Source organism: Chelonia mydas, chromosome 4 (assembly GCF_015237465.2).
Source record: "Chelonia mydas isolate rCheMyd1 chromosome 4, rCheMyd1.pri.v2, whole genome shotgun sequence".
Classification (NCBI taxonomy): Eukaryota; Metazoa; Chordata; order Testudines; family Cheloniidae; genus Chelonia; species Chelonia mydas.
In genome coordinates this window covers 1,530,593-1,547,453 of record NC_057852.1, presented here as the reverse complement: position 1 = coordinate 1,547,453, position 16,861 = coordinate 1,530,593, and the positions used below count along the sequence as shown (strand labels likewise).

The following is a 16,861-nucleotide window of genomic DNA, read 5'->3' as shown; positions in this document are numbered from 1 at the left end:
TCGGGGTGTGAGTACCAACCTCAGGGCAGAGTGTTACACACCAGGGCACACACCCCATGGACACTGGGAGCTCGATAGTTTGATTTCACCCACCAAGAGCCAACTCCCCAGGCAGGGCAACAGCCTGAAGAGGGAGTCCCAGACACTCCCCTTGGGCCCTCTGCTCTCTCCTGCCACGGAGGCAAGCCTGCCTTTGGGCTCGATCTGTGGCTCAGGGAGGCCTGAGCATGAGCTGGTGCAGCCAGCATCACCCCCCACTGTCTGCAAGGGAGGAAGGATTGAACCAGGGTCCCCATGTTTCAGGTCAGGGTGTGAAGCACGGTGCTGTGGTGGGGCTCTCTCCCGCGCTCCTGTGGAAGTTGGTTCCCTGCGGCTAAATAATGAAAGAGCTCGGGCCGGGGGATTGGATCACCGGGGTTTCCTAATTCCGACCTCTCGGGTGGGTTCCTGCTCCACTGGACAGTGTCATCCAAAGAACATTGTTAGAAATCAATCATGAAAAGATGCGGAACGACAGCAAGCCAGGGGGTTTCAGGACAGGGAGACCAATTCAGGCAATCAGAAGAGCAGATAGGAGACATTTGGAGCTCCTATGAGGCTCCAAGCAGACACGTTATAGAGACGGAAATTGGCCAGGAATTCTTGGAAACTGGGTTAACACTTATCGAAGTATCCATTTGCGTTATGCTGAGGGGCTTTGGGGGGAGGGTGTAAACTATTTCCCTGAATCAAGATTCCACTGGCAGCTCAGTCCACCATGTCAGCGAGAGAAGAGCTGCGGTCCCTGGGCATTGAGCTCCCCGGGGCCTTTAACACCACAGCCCTGGGGAGGGGGTGCTGAGGGGGACCCTCCAGTGAGGAACACAAGTCGTTCTACCATCCACCACACCCTCTTTTGGAACGGCTGCTGATGGCTCACCCCATCTGTGGGAACTGTTATCCCCTCTGCCACCCTCTATCTGGGGGTTTTCTCTTCTGCACCTATCTGGCAGGGCAACCCCCCCTGTCTGAGCCCCTGATCCGCTCCCAGTTTAGTCCCTCTGCCCTTCCCTCCCCTCCAGTTTCCCCCCTTCAGGGGTATTTTCCCTGCCTTTGGTTGCAGGGAGCAGATGCTGGTGGTGAGTGAGGGCAGCAACTTGCAGATGTCACTGAGCAGGTGATAAGAACAGAAGAGCAAAGAACGGCCAGACGGGGTCAGACCAAAGGTCCATCTAGCCCAGTGTCCGTCTGCCGACAGTGGCCAGTGCCAGGTGCCCCAGAGGGAATGAACAGACAGGAATCATGCCGGGATCCATCCCTTGTCGCCCCTCCCCAGCTTCTGACAAACAGAGGTTAGGGACACCATCCCTGCCCATCCTGGCTAATCGCCATCGATGGACCGAGCCGCCAGGAATCTCTCTAGTTCCCTGTCGAACCTTTGGATCCCAGGACCCTGCTCAGGAACGTAGAAAGTTCTAATAAAGAAGCAGCTTCTGATACCAGGGGACTCCTCTTCCTCCTCCCCTCCCGCTGGGATGAGCAGCTCCCCCCAGCTGTCTCTCTGCCCCGGCCCCCTATACCTCATCACCCCTTCAGCCTCCTCCAAATGTTCCCTTCCCCCCATCACCTCTTCAGCCCCCCTTCAGCCTCCCCCAACTGCCCTGGTCCCCTTCCCCTCATCGCCCCCCTCAACCTTCCCCCCCTCCCAGGCTCCTCCCCAGCTGCCCTTTCAGTCTTTCCCCCCTACAACCAACTGCCCTCCTTCAGCCTTACCCCCAAACCCCTCACCTAGCTGCCCCACATATCCCCTTTAGCCTCCCTCCCCCGCAACTGCCCCTTCACCCCCTCACCCACTCCCCTCCCTCTGCCTCTCCCCAAATTCCCAGCTCCACCATGCTGAGGTTCCCTTCCCCACAAGCATCCTGCTTCCTTCCCATGAGGAACAGGAAATGCTTTTGAAAAAACCTCTTGTAAAGTAAAAAGGAAAACAATCCAAGCAAGCCCCTCCCATGCTTTGTGCTGGGCGCCCAGCTGGGGGTTTGTGTGTGTTCGGCTGAGGAGGGGTTGTTCTGAGCACACTCCCTTCAGGGAAGGGGTGGAGTTGGCCAAAGGGGCACCTTGAATCCTTAGCAGAGAATTCCTTTCTCCACGATGTTAGCTGAGCGTTGCTGTTCAATGTCACCTGACGAATGCAGCATTTGAAACAATCTGACGGTAAATCCCTTGCCCTCTCAGTTGCTGGAGTTCTCATACCCTCCGCTCTTGGGAGCTCACCAAAGGACACGGCGTCTTATTTCCAGAGCATCTTGGAGATTAGATGGAGGAACCTGCACCCCAAACCCCTCATCCTCAACCCCACCCCAGAGCCCGCACCCCCAGCCGGACCCTTCACACTCTTGCACCCCAACCCTCTGCCCTAGCCCTGAGCCCCTCATCCCTGGCCCCACCCAACAGCCCACATCCCAACCCTCTGCCCCACCTGAGCCCCCTCCCACACGCCGAACCCTTCAGCCAACCACACAGCGTCCATGTGCAGAATGAAGTTTGGAATGTGCAGCAACGTACAGGGGAGGGGTCACCCCTCATCTCCATATTGGTGCACAGAACAACATTCATTCCGCACAGGTACCCCCAAATCTCTGTCAGGAATAATAAGGAGGTGACATTTTCAACAGGTCCGACTCCTACCAGCATCTATCAACTGGGAGCATTAGAAATCTCTGTGCCTCTCACCCATGTTGCACTGAAATAAAGGATAGAAAGAATATAACCTTCAACAGAAAGAAGATTTATTAAGGGATAGATACAACTGGGGGAAGATTCACTGTGGGGAACACTACAAATACCTACCCATAGATTCCAGCAAGGGGCATAAAGCCCAGACCCTTAAACTGTCCCTTGGTTAAACTAATAAATGCCCGAAAAATAATGACTCTCTCTCTCCAAGCTGCAGAAGGAGGACACCGACAACGGACGGTCCGTCTCAGGATCTCTGGAGCATCGGAGGATCTGGCTCTCTACTGCCGAAGCAGGAGATCAACAGATCTGGGCCGACAGCAAAGCCTCCACTGGGGCCTTTGGTGGATGACAGGAGTCAGGTAAGTATCCGAGTCCTTGACAGATGTTAGGAGCCGGAGTCTTGATCCGATGCCGTGCAGAGAACCTGGCCGTGGCTGCCTCCATGGTGGACAGCGCCTGCGTCACCCCCGACCCTCCCTCGTACGCTCGCGCTGGCGCACATTCCTGAGGCGCACGCTGACGGGCCCTGCCCCCACCGGGCCCAGCCAGTTCTCTGCCCCTCCGGTTCCCTCAGGGACACAGAGTTTTGGCGGGAAAATGCCAGGAAGAAAGGGTACCAAGATGGAGTTCAAACCCTTCCAATCATGTGCGCCATCTTGAATTTCTAAACTCCATTTTTAATTTCAGCAACATTCAAAACAGAATATGACCATGTACCAAAATCGCCTTACAGCACACGGACATAACAAATTAGAGGAAACACTGCTCCTGACTTTCCACCTGTCTGTCACATCTTGAATTTCATACATTGACCGATGAGAATAAAGGGCTCTCAGGTGACCTACAGACCAACAGTTGTTCATAGGAATTATTCAGCAAGTATTTTAGAAGACCTGGAACACTGGAGGAAATCATCAACTGCTAAGAGACAATTAATGGAGAGAAGCAGCAAGAGGAATCCCATACTTTGGATTGGTTGTGTCTTATTTCCCTGATTTGAAAGAGACCAAAAGGACCCGAGTCTCCTCGCTGTGGATAGCCCCCTGCTCGGCCAGTCAGCATTGAGACGCTGAGGGGCGGGAGGCTGAGAGGTCTCACCAGATGTCTCAAAGGAGGGCCCTGATCACCATCAGAGGGGATCACTCTCAGATCCGGACCCACCCCTTTGGGAGGACCTCCCACAATATGAGCAACCCCCCCTTCCTCGCCCACACTCCACACACACCCCTCCTTGGTAGAGGGAGGGAACCTGGGAGAAGGGAAAAAAGAAGCAAGAGAAGAGGAGAAAGGAGGGAGGAAAGAGGAAAAGGGAAACCAAAAAGGATAAACCCCCAGGTCCCCAGTGATTCCAAGGGTCACAGTCCGAGGTAGGAAATCAAATTCTGCCCCCTTAAGCCAGTGTTTTCTGTGCCGAGAATTCTGCCTGCAGCAGGTGCATCAGACCCAACAGGTTCCAAACCTCTCGGAGCCTCTGACCTTGTCCAAGGGAAGTTCGTTTTCTGGCACAACCAGGGGTAGGAAAGGAGAAAACTCCACAGAGGCTCCTCCTCACGCTCACAGACGTGAATCCTAATTCTCTCCCCGGCCTCGAGGGGAGACGTGGAGAAGGAGACGTGCAGCAGCAAAGCCGGGGGGGTCTCAGAGACTGCCCTGGCCCTGCACCTCGGCCCTGCCCGGCTGATGTCGGGGTCTCTCGGGGAGGTCACCCCCTCCCCACCACCTTTGCCCAATGGGCTGAGTTCCTGCAAAAGGCCTTGGTGATGTCACTGCCCCACCCACCCCTCCCCTCCTAGCTGATGTCCTGCCCCTGCCCAGCCTCTTTGGAGGTTGGAGTTGTTGCCCCTGGATCTAGGGTTGCCAACTTCCGCACCCAACAAAACTGAACACCCTTGTGCCCCCCTTCGCTGAGGTCCCGGCCCGCTCACGCCATCTCCCTCCCCTCTGTCGCTCCCTCTCCCCCACGCTCCCTCACTCGCTCATTGTCACCGCGCTGAGGAGGGCTGGGCAGGGTCCCTTTTCAACTGGGTGTTGTCGGGATGCACCTGGGAAGGAGGGCTGCCTGCCAAGCACCTTTAGGAGGAGGCGTCCCTCCCTGTCAGAAAATCATCTCCCTCCCTCAGCTCAGTGATGGCCTGAATTGCTCCTTATCCCGGCAGAGCCAGAGGATTGGAAGCCTCACTCATTGCCACACTCAGTGCTTCCTACACACACAGACTCACACACACATCTTGCAAGGAAAACCTCACCAAGGAGCCACATGCACCTGTGGCTTCCCTGCACCCCTGCTCTCCAGAATCCAATCACAAGGAAAGCTTGTCGGGCCCAGAGCTGGCAGGGCGTCCGGTGCTGGAGTATTGAAGCTACAGTGACGGCACTCAGACGAAAGATGCTGATTGAGTTAAAAATTGGCCGGTCAGGTTTCCAGTCCCCTCACAGGTCATTCCCTCACTCTAGCAAAGGGGCACATCTTAATTCTCAGCTGGCTCAGTCGAGCTGCATCGTTCTTGTTTCCACTCAGTCAGGTTTGAGGCCTGTTTTGCACCCTGTCTTTGAGAAGACAGCCAGAAACTACTCTCTGAAATAGCAAATGCAGGAGGACGTGTTATCGCTCCTGCCCCAACACAGACAGACAAAGAGAGAAATGTTCTCGCTTTGAGGGTGGGACTCCCTGCCCTTGGCCAAAGACGAGCACCTCTCCTTGACCTTGGTCGCTCCTTCAGCTTTTCTTTCAACAGGGAGCCCGAGAGCTCAGGTGCTGGAGCGCTGCGTTTGTCAGTGAAGCTCGGTGAGCTCCAATGTCACTCGGCACTTCTACCAGCAAGTCAAAACACAGGAAGGATTTCCTCCTTTGACAATCCTGGGGTTGTCTGAGGGTCTGTCCACACTGCACACTGAGCCTGTCTCTATGTGGCCTGGGCTTGCTGACTTGTGTTGCCAAGCCGGTGTTTGAGCATCCAGACTGCAGGGGAAACTCAGGCCTCACACTGTGTCTATCTGTCAAGGTTCCTTCCCCACTCTGAACGCTAGGGTACAGATGTGGGGACCTGCATGAAAACCTCCTAAGCTTACTTTTACCAGCTTACAATACGTCGAAGGCGCGGACGCACACACGTCACACACACACGATGACACAAAACGGCACACAACACGACACACAAAAATACACACGATACAAACACACACACAACACGACACAGAAAGCATCACACACAAAACATCACACACACGACCCACAACATGTCACACACACGCACACACAATCAACACAACACGGCCCACAACACGTCACACTCACACACTCACCACCTGGAGTCATTTATTTTGTTTGTGTGTGTCGGTGTCCTGTGTTGTGTGTGTGTGAGAGACGTGTTTCTGTATGTGTGACGTGTTCTCTCTGTGTGTGTCGGTGTCGTGTTGTGTGTGTGTGTGTCAGTGTCGTCTGTCGTGTTTTGTGTGTGTGATGTTTTGTGTGTGATGTGTGTGTTGTCTTGGGTGGCCACACAGGCGTAACACACAAACAATTCCCCCCCGGGAGCAACAGTGATGTGTGTGGCCAATTCAGGTCATGCACAAACCATTTCCTCATGGAGCAACAGTGACCCCGGGTGGCCCCTCAGGGTACTGCACAAACCATTTCCCTCACGGAGCAACAGTGACACTCGGTGGCCACTCAGGGTAATGCACAAATAATTTCCCTCCTGGACCAACAGTGACACCGTGTGGCCACTTGGAGTAATGCAGAAAGCATTTCCTCACGGAGCAATGGTGACACTGCGTGGCCAATTCAGGTCATGCTCAAATCATTTCCCTCATGGAGCAACAGTGACACCGGGCAGCCCCTTGGAGTAACACACAAAGCATTTCCCTCACGGAGCACCAGTTGCACAAACTGAGTTTAATAATAATAATAATAAACAAAAAATAGTTTCACTAGAAAAGGTAGATTTTCAGTGATTATAAGGGATAGCAAACAGAAGAAGGCAGATTACTAAGCAAATACAAATACACACGCATACTAAGCCTAAGATCTTAAAGAGACTGGATTCAAGAAGTTATTTCCCATCCTAAATGTCTTTCGGCAACTTGAAGAGTTTCTGTAGCTTAGACTTCCCGTTGTTTCTCTTTACAGACTAGACTCCTGTCTTAGTCTGGACTTCCCCCTTCTCATTTCCTTTGTCTCTTCAGGTACTTTCAGCAGCCTTTCTACTGCCCTGCATGATTTTCGTCCGCTCCGACTTCTCCATGGCTCCCGAGACCTCACCTGTGGGAATGCACACCTACCCGTGTCCTGTGAAGGGTCACAGCACGAGGAGAGAAGAGGAGAGAAGAGAAAGAGAGAGTTGGCGAACACATGAGAGAAGACAGAGAAACATGAGAGCAGGGCAAGCAACTCACCACCTGGAGTCATCCTCTTGGATCCAACCTTCAGCTGTGGAGAAGACACCGTTCCTGACCAGAGAAACGAGCAGCCTCTGAAAATGGGGACATTTTCTCCCTCGTAACCACAGCTGATCAGGAACCTTTTCTTACAAACCGAACCCTAATTTACGGGGCTTCCCTACCCGGACTCAGGTGGGGTGTGAGCAGAGTCCTCACCAAACCAGACACTTACCTCACCGAGACTGGCGATTGCTCGGCTCCCAGATGGAGGCCTCTTGCCTGGCATCACCAACGGTCACAGGCTCGCTGCTCTCACTCACTTTCCGTCGCATGAGGGCAGTAGACTCTGAGGCTTGACTTCTTTTTCCTTGGTACTAAACCCAGCACAAGGGGAAAAAAACAAGTAAGTTACCATCTCAGTCGGCAACGTCTCGTAGGCTCCTCTGTTTGCCTCTCCCACACGGCGGGGATCCGCCCTCCACTCTCCTCCCGTTACACCTTGAGCATCACAACCAAAAAGCCCCTTTTCTAACGGCACCCCACAGAGTCACTCTGCTCAGGAGACTCTGGCCCCTCCCCAGGCTTAACCCCCCCGAGCCCCGTCCCCGGCGAGGACGCCCACGGCCGGTGAGGAGGACGACGGCGAGTGCGGACGAGGAACTGGAAGCACTGACCTCGCAGCCAGGTCTGCAGAGGGCAGAGAGCGGAGGCCTGGTTCCGCCTCCTTGGAAAGAGGCCCAAGCGGCTCAGGCCCCCTCCTGCCGTGTTCCCCTCCGGCGAGAGCTCCGGCACCATTCCTCGCCAGAGCCGCTGCGAGAGCCGAGCCGGAGCCCTCGCTCCCCAGCGCTCGACGGGGGCTGGGAATCTCGCCCTCGGCCCTGCCGCCCTCTTCCCTCCCGTCCACACCGGCCCCACGCGCCGCCCAGAGACCGAGTTCACCCCGCCCGTCCCCGCTCCGCTCTCGCACCCGCTGGGGGTCGTCTCCAGGGTTGTGATTTCGGTGTCGTGTCCTCTGCCGTCTTGTGTGTCGTGTGACGTGTCGTATGTCGTGTCGCAGGTGTGTGTGTCAGTCGTCGACTGTGGTGTGTGTCGGTGTCGTGTGTGTGTGAGACGTCGTGTGTCGTGTGTGTTTGTCAGTTTCGTGTGTGTGAGACGTCGTGTGTGTGAGTTGGTGTCGTCTGTGAGACATCACGTGTGTGAGTTGGTGTCGTGTGTGTCAGTGTCATGTGTGTCATGTGTGTCGGTGTCGTGTGTGTCAGTGTCGTCTGTCGGCATGTGTGTGTGGTCTGTGTGTGTCAGCGTGTGTGTGTGAGATGTCGTGTTTGAGAGACGTCGTGTGTCGGCGTGTGTGTGTGTCGGCATTTGAGAGACGTCGTATCTTGGCATGGGTGTGTGTGTCGGCGTGTGTGCGACATCATGTGTCGTGTGTGTGTGTTGGCGTGTGTGAGAGACGTGTGCCATGCGCGAGCGTGTGAGCATGTGTCGGCGTGTGTGAGAGCCATCGTGTGCATGTGTGTGTGAGTGTGTGTCGGCATGTGTGAGAGATGTGTTTGTGTGTGTGAGATATTGTGTGTCATGTGGTGTCTTTTGTGGGAGACGTGGTTGTGTGTGTGTTGTCTTGAGTGTTTGTTGAGTGTGGCATGATCTACCTTTTGTAAAACCATCTTGTATTTTGTCCCATTTACCATTGACCTCAATGTCCTTAACTACTTTCTCCTTCAAAATTTTTTCCAAGACCTTGCATACTACAGATGTCGAACTAACAGGCCCGTAGTTACCCGGATCACTTTTTTCCTCCCTTTCTTAAAAATAGCAACTATGTTCACAATTCTCCAATCAAACGGTACAACCCCTGAGTTGACAGATTCATTAAAAATTCTTGCTAATGGGCTTGCAATTTCATGTGCCAGTTCTTTTAATATTCTTGGATGAAGATTATCTGGGCCCCCCGATTTAGTCCCATTAAGCTGTTCGAGTTTCCTTCTACCTCAGATATGGTAATATCTACCTCCATCTCCTCCTTCCCATTTGTCATGCTACCATTATCCCTAAGATCCTCATTAGCCTTATTAAAGACTGAGGCAAAGTATTTGTTTCGATGTTGGGCCATGCCTAGATTATCCTTGACCTCCACTCCATCCTCAGTGCTTAGCGGTCCCACTTCTTTTTTCTTGGTTTTCTTCTGATTGACATGGCTATAGAACCTTTTACGATTGATTTTAATTCTCTTTGCAAGGTCCTTCTCACTTTATCCCTTCATGTTCTGACCTCAAGAAGGTAGCTTTCCTTGTTGATCCCTCCCATCTTCCACTCCCTGTATGCTTTCTCCTTTTTCTTAATCACCTCTCCGAGATGCTTGCTCATCCAGCTTGGTCTACAACTCCTGCCTATGAATTTTCCACCCTTTCTTGGGATGCAGGCTTCTGATAGCTTCTGCAGCTTTGATTTAAAGTAATCCTAGGCCTCCTCTGCCTTTAGATCCCTAAGCTCTTCAGTCCAATCCACTTGCCGAACTAATTTCCTTAATTTTTGAAAGTCAGCTCTTTTGAAATCAAAAACCCTAGTTGCAGATTTATTTTTTGTTGATCCTTCCGTTCAGTTGGAACTGAATTAGCTCATGATCACTCGAACCAAGATTGTCCCCTCCAACCATTTCTTCTGGGAAGTCCTCACTTCTAACCAAAACCAAATCTAGAATGGCACCCCCTCTTGTCGGTTCAGCAACTACTTGATGAAGGAATCCATCAGCTATCGCATCTAGGAACATCTGAGCCCAATTATTATTACTAGCACTCGTCCTCCAGTCTATAACTGGGAGGTTAACGTCTCCCATGATCACGCAGTTTCCATTCGTATTTACTTCATTAAAAACATTAAAGAGGGCTCGATCCATATCCACATTAGATCCCGGCGGTCTCTAGCACACTCCAAGCACTATCCCAGGGGAGGCTCGAGTAGTTTTCTTCCCCAATGTCATTTTTGCCCAGACGGACTCTGTCTTATCCATTCCATTGCTTCGAATTGCTTTACAGTCTACCTCCTCATTGATAGACAATGCTACTCCACCACCTTTACCTTTATTTCGGTCTTTCCTAAACAGCACATACCCTTCAATACCCGTAGTCCAGTCATGACGACTATTCCACCCTGTTTCTGTTATCCCTAGAATATCTGGTTTCACTTCCTGCACCAGTAGCTCTAGTTCCTCCATTTTGTTACCTAGGCTCCTCGCATTAGAGTACAAACATCTTCATTTTTGCTGTTTGGCCTCGCTCACGTTCTTTACCCAATGAGGCACAGTCATTCTACGGCCAGTAGAACCTATTAGACTGGTATCCACACTGCCCTTCCTCCTTATAGCCATTCTCCTACCCACGGCTGTATCCTTTCTTACTTTGTTTTCTTCCCTCTCAAGGCTAAAATCCGACGTGGAGATTACCTGGACATCTCCCAACCAACCATCTCCCCCAGATTCCTAGTTTAAAGCTCTCTTAATCAGTTGTGCCAGCCTCTATCCTAGAAGTCTATTTCCTTCCCTACTCAGATGAAGTCCATCCCGAGAGAACTGTCCTCTGTCCAGGAATGCCTCCCAGTGGCCAGACATCCCAAAGCCCTCCTTCTAGCACCACTGCCTGAGCCATCTGTTGATAGTCGTAATCTTGTCACACCTTTGTTGCCCTTCTCCAGGAACAGGCAAAATCCCACTACAGATCACCTGAGCCTTGATTTCCTTAAGTGTCTTCCCCAGCCTAGCACAGTCTCCCTGGATACTTTCCAGCGAGAATCTAGCCGTATCATTTGTTCCCACATGAAGGATAAATAGGGGATTCTTTCCCGCTCCCTTTAGGATCCTTTTCAACCTCACATCTACATCCCGTATCTTAGCACCTGGAAGACAGCACACCCTTCTATTCTCTGGATCAGCTCTGGTTACAGGCCTGTCTAGTCTTCTCAGTAAAGAGTCCCCGATAACGTAGACCTTCCTTTCCATGATGACGATGCTATTCTCCAGTCTATCCCCTGTTCCCTCTGGCTGCAAGTTCTTTCCATTCCTACTCTCCCTTGTAATCCTCTTCAACCCATCCTGTATCCTCCTGGGGCTCATATTTGGTGTAGTCTCCATTGACTCTTCCCCTTTTCCAATAGGACTAGCCGCTCTTCTCTTCTTCCTTGCCCCTCCACCTTCAGTGACTACCTGCTGAGCCCCTTCTTCATTTTCCAACTCTCAGAACCTATTCCTGAGCTCTATTTCTCCTTCACGAGCCCGTCTTTTCCTCTGCCTGGTTCTTCTAGTCACATGCTTCCACTGACTACTTTCCTCACCCAGCTGTCTCTCCTCAGAATTCCTCAGTCCTGCTTCCATCTGCAAGTCTGAGCTTTTCCCTTCAGATACCTCATGTCTTTGCTCCATCATCTGCTCAAACCCCTTTCTAAACTCAACCAGACTTTCCACCTGCATCTCCAAACCTCAGATCTTCTCCTCCATCAGCTCGAGCAGACGGCATTTCATGCAGACAAAACTCTTACCAGGTCCCCCCTCCAGGATCATGGACATACGGCAGCTTCCACAGCCAGTCATCTCCATTGTGTCTTCCACGACATGAGTCACGCCCACTGCTGCCTCTGTGTCTGTCATCGCCTTCCCACCTAAATCCTGTTCACCTGGGAAACACAAACCACACGCAAACCCCCCCCCCCGCCACAGCAACAACAAACCCCCAACAAGCACCACAAGACAAACTCCCCCTCAGACTCCCCTGTTTACAGCCCTGTTTGCTGGCTCCTGTGCCACGGCCTGACTGGCTGGCTCCCTTCACAGGACCCCGAGTCAGAGAAGCCCTGGCCCCGAATCAGGGCTCAGCTTCTCCCCCAGCACAAAGCCCCCACAAGCCTCGACACATACACATAATACCAATACACATCCAAATACCAACACCTTCTCCTCCACACCATTCACAGCTGTTGGTCGGTCTTGGGGAAACCCTGCTGTTCCCCCGCCGCAGCCTCCGCTCCCGGCGCCGCCGGCCCATGCTCCGGGCAGTGGGGCTACGAGCCCGGCCGGCCTTGGGGCTCTGTGCGGCACGGGCCGGCAGCCGGACCTGGGGCAGCCGCCCCCAGCCCCCAGGGCTCCAGGCAGCACGGTTAGGGGGCAGGGAGCGAGGGAGGGGTGGGATAGAGGGCAGGGGAGTTTGGGGGGACAGGGGCTGGGGGGTGGATGGGGTCGGGGCGGTCAGAGGGTGGGGAACACCGGGTTGAATTGGGGGCAGGAGATCCCGGGGCGGTCAGGGAGAAGGGGTGGTTGGATGGGACAGGGGGTCCAGGGGGCAGTCAGGAAGCAGAGCAGGGGGTGGATGGGGCGGTGGGGGACAGTCGGGGGTGGGAGTTCCAGGGGCGGTCAGAGGACAGGGAGAAGGGGTGGTTGGAGGGGGAAGGGGTCCTGGGGGGCAGGCAGGAAGGAGAAGGGGGGTTGGATGGGGTGGTGGGGGGCTCTAAGGGGCAGGGGGGATCTGGGGCCCCTCAGGGAACACAGGGGTTGGATGGGGCCGGAGGCCCGGGGCGGCCGTGAGGGGGTGAGAAGCGGGGGTCGGATGGGGCGGGGGTGGGGCCATGCCTTGCTGTTTGAGGAGGCACAGCCTCCCCTAACTGTCCCTCTGTACAATTTCTGAAACCCGATCCGGCATCAGACCAAAATTTGCCTGCCCCTGGCTTAGGGCCTGATTTATGCAAAGACCCATTGGGAGTGTGTGAACATTGCCCCATTTCTGAAACTGGAAACAACCCCCTGGACAGGGCTGGGAAAACAGAGCAGAGCACTGGAGCCTGAACCCCCTCGTCAGAGACTGCGATGAAATCATCTCAGGCATTGGCATCCTGACAGCAGGATTATCTGGCTATGTCGACTCTCTCCTCAGGCCCTGCGCGACCAGCACCCCTAGCCAGAGATGCCTGAGATGACGGGGCGTCCAGGATTTCCAGGTTTATGGATCTTGGGTAGCAGATAGAAGACCCCTGGTCGGGGTTCCAGGGGCGTGTCTGTGCAGATTTGCTCTTGTGCTTTTTCAGGGAGTTTCTTGAGCAGATGCTGCAGTTTCTCTTGGTCACCCTGAGTGGGATCAGAGGGGAATGGGCTGGAGAATGTGGAGTTGGAGAGCTGCCGAGCAGCCTCTTGTTCATATTCCAACCTATTCATGAAGACGACAGCACCTCCTTTGTCAGCCTTTTTGATTCGGATGTCAGAGTTGTTCCTGAGGCTGTGGACGGTGTTGTGTTCTGCACGGCTGAGGTTATGGGCCAAGTGATGCTGCTTTTCGACCACTTCAGCCCGTGCTTGTCGGCTGAAGCACTTGAGTTGAAGTCCAGTCTGCTGTTTCGACCTTCAGGCAGAATCCTTCTTTTTGTCGTGTTGGTCGGAAGGTCTCTGTGGATTAGTGTGTTGTTCAGAGGTGTGTTGGAAATATTCCTTCTGTCGGAGACGTGGAAAGTCGCATTCCAGGTCACCGCAGAACTGTATCATGTTGGTGGGGGTGGAGGGGCAGAAGGAGAGGCCACACAAGACACCCACTTCCTGGACACTACAGTGCTAATAAGCAATGGTCACATAAACACCACCCTATCCTGGACCGCTATGCTTACCTACATGCCTCCAGCTTTCATCCAGACCACATCACATGATCCGTTGTCTACAGCCAAGCTCTAAGATACAACCGCATTTGCTCCAATCCCTCAGACAGTGACAAACATCTCCAGGATCTCTATCAAGCATTCTTCAAACTACAATCCCCACCTGCTGAAAGGAAGAATACCCAGAAGTCACCTACTCCAGGACAGGCCCAACAAAGAAAGGAACAGAACGCCACCAGCCATCACCTTCAGCCCCCAACTAAAAGATCTCCAGGGCAGGATCAAGGATCTACAATCTATTCTGAAGGACAATCCCTCAATCTCACAGATCTTGGAAGACAGGCCAGTCCTCGCCTACAGACAGCCCCCCAGTCTGAAGCAAATACTCACCAGCAACCACACAACAAAAACACTAACCCAGGAACCTATCCTTGCAACAAACCCATTGCCAACTCTGTCCACATATCTAGTCTAGGGACACCATCCTCGGACCTAATCACATCAGCCACACCATCAAATGTGCCCAAATACCTTTGTTAGTCTCTAAGGTGCCAGAACTACTCCTCGTTTTGTTTTTGTTTTTTGCTGATACAGACTAACACGGCTCCCACTCTGAACTAAATGATTGCATCTCTCCCCAAAATAGATCTATAAGCACAAAGAACACCCTGGAGACCAGGCCTTTAAACGTTAGGAAACATCAGAGTTAAGGTGACGTGTACATACTTCGCGCAGTGCTGTTGTGCATGTGTGTTATGATACAGACTCACAAGTGTGGCCTTGGGGTCAATTCCCTGCCCCCCACAGCATCAATTTCCTCCAGACTCCCAAGGGAAGTGGTGCTTCCTCCATCCCTTGATGAGATGCCTTTCTGGAGTCTGCTTTGGTCCAAAACTCGCTACTGCGCCATGCAGGAGGCCTGTGATGTGTAGGGGGGCCAGATGAGATGATCTAACAGTCTCTTCTGGCCTTCAAGTCTCCAAATCTCTGCAAAACCGAATGCGGCACATTGAGCATCCTCTGATGGTTCCACGTGTGGCCTGCTTGAACCCTTGCACGACCACTGAGTGTGTGGGGGTGACCCAGGGGGAGCAGCTCAAACACGCACAGGAGCCGGCTCGGGGCAGGACATGAGCCCTGCAGGGCAGGGGTGGGGGTGGCAGTGACATCACAAGGGCCTTTTGCAGCACTCAGCTGATTGGTGAAAGGAGGTTGGGAGGCGGTGACCTCACAGAGAGTCCACGACAACGGCCAGGGAGGACAGGCTGCAGGGCAGGGGGATCTCAGAGACCCCCGGGGCTTTGCTGCAGGGAGTCTCCTTCTTGAGGTGTCTCCTTGAGGACTGAGAGAGAATTCAGGGTCTCGTATGTGAGCGCGAGGTGGAGCCTCTCTGGAGTTTTCTCCTTTCCCACTGCTCATTGAGCGAGAAGACAGACGTCCCTGTGGAGAAGGTAAGAGCCCCAGAGAGGTTTGGTACCGAGGCAGCCTGATCCGCCCGGTGCTGGCCAAATTCTCGGCACGGAAAACAGGAGGTTAAGGTGGGACAATTTTCCCCCAGCTAGGCCTTTGTCCCTTCGAGTCCTTGGGGTTTGACTTTTTTGGTTTCCCTTTTCCTGCTTCCCTCCCTCCACTGGCGAGGAGGGGGCTGCTCTGTAGCCCTCATGGTGGGAGGCCTCCCAAAGAGATGGGACAGGAAGCGTGCTCTGAGAGTGATCCTCACCGGTGACCTGAGCCATCCCTGGGCCATCTGGGGAACCCTCAGCCCACCGCCAGAGTCTCCACGCTGATTGGCTGAGCAGGGGGTCTCGTGGCAGGGAGGAGATTCAGGACTTTGTTGTTCTCGTTTAAGGCCCAGCAAATAAGCCAGAACCAATCATCTGCTTGGTGAATTGTTCTCCTTCTCGCTGCTGATTGTCTCTGAGCCGTTCCTGGTTCTCGCTGGTGTTCTCGTGCTTCTAAAACACTTGCTGAAGAATCAGTGTGAATGGTTGTTGGTCTGTAGCTCATTGCAGGTCCCTTTATTCTGATCATTCAGTGTGTGAAACTCCAGACTGATGGTACGTTTGAAAGTCAGGACACCCGGGTCCTGTTCCCAACTCTATCCCGACAGGTTGTGTGATGGAAGACAAGGCCCTTCACCTTTCTCTGCCTTTGTTTCTCCCTCTGTCAGTTGGGGAGAACAATCCTCTCACACCTGCCTCCCGGTGGGGGGAGGCTGGGGAGCTGTGGGGACCTGTTTGAGAGCGTCACTCGTAGCAGTGTATCGTAGGAGGTGTCCTGTCGGGTTGAGTCATTCCAGAGGATGATATCGTGCAGCAGAACCCCGTTTTCCCAACCTGGCGGGACACAGCTTTGCATGTGAACCGAACCAAGGGCGCACACAGGTCCAGAAGCCGGCGATTTCTCCTTTGGCCGCTAGATGGCGCTGCAGGCTCCCACTTCCCCCTTCTCCTGGTCAGCGCAATGGGGGTTAGTCTCCCCAGAAAGAACGCCTGCTTGAACCCTTGCACTACCACTGAGTGTGTGGGGGTGTGTGCGGGGGTGACACTCCCCAAAAAGAACGCCTTCCAGCCCCCAAATCTGATGAACGTGAACAGACACACAGGCACACACACATGAACATGGCATGTCAGAGAGGACTGGGTCATCAGCACTCGCAAGCTGACCCCTGATGTGTCCCGGGACTCAGTGGGCTGGATCGAACAGCAATTTAATGCTGGTCCCCTCATATGTCCTTGGACTCAGCGGGCTGGGCTGAGCAACACCTTAATCTGCCACCCTCCTCTGCCCCCAGGTTCAGCACCTCCCTATCCCCACCTTCACCCCACAACCATTCTGCTCGTAACCCACTTGCTGAGCAAACCCCCGAGGACTTTTGGGGCTGCAGGGATCTTTAGCTTGGGTACAAGGAGCGTTGCTGCAGAGTGCATGGAGAAGCCAAAAACACCCATGGAGGTGGGGTGGGGGGCTAGCAAACTATAACTGATCACAGGAGGCAGGGTCAGGAGGCTATTCCTAGAGAGAGACAGAGGCACAGAAAGAGACAGATGGATCTCAGCACTCCTTGAAGCTGGAATCGATCAGGGTTCCCAGGTGGCCTTGGTAGCTGAGGGACCGGAGCGCTGGAGCCAGGCAGAGCCCC

At 53.6% G+C, this 16,861-nt stretch overlaps 1 protein-coding gene and 2 long non-coding RNA genes across 4 annotated transcripts in view; 1 reads left to right on the top strand and 2 right to left on the bottom strand.

Annotated features, from left to right (window-relative positions):
* LOC102930774 (class I histocompatibility antigen, F10 alpha chain) overlaps positions 1-16,861 on the bottom strand; it is a 1,343,638-nt gene that overhangs the window by 113,114 nt on the left and 1,213,663 nt on the right. The window lies entirely within an intron of this gene.
* Positions 1-16,861, top strand: part of LOC119566052 — a 302,951-nt gene that overhangs the window by 67,769 nt on the left and 218,321 nt on the right. The window lies entirely within an intron of this gene.
* On the bottom strand, positions 6,952-11,667 carry LOC119566038. Of its 2 annotated transcripts, XR_006290563.1 has the most exons (4): positions 11,626-11,667; positions 7,331-7,472; positions 7,114-7,190; positions 6,952-7,006 (listed from the first exon to the last, which is right to left on the bottom strand). It is a non-coding gene; the product is annotated as an uncharacterized LOC119566038 (long non-coding RNA). The 2 variants fall into 2 exon arrangements; XR_005225017.2 differs by lacking the exon at positions 11,626-11,667 and having other exon boundaries at positions 7,331-7,678.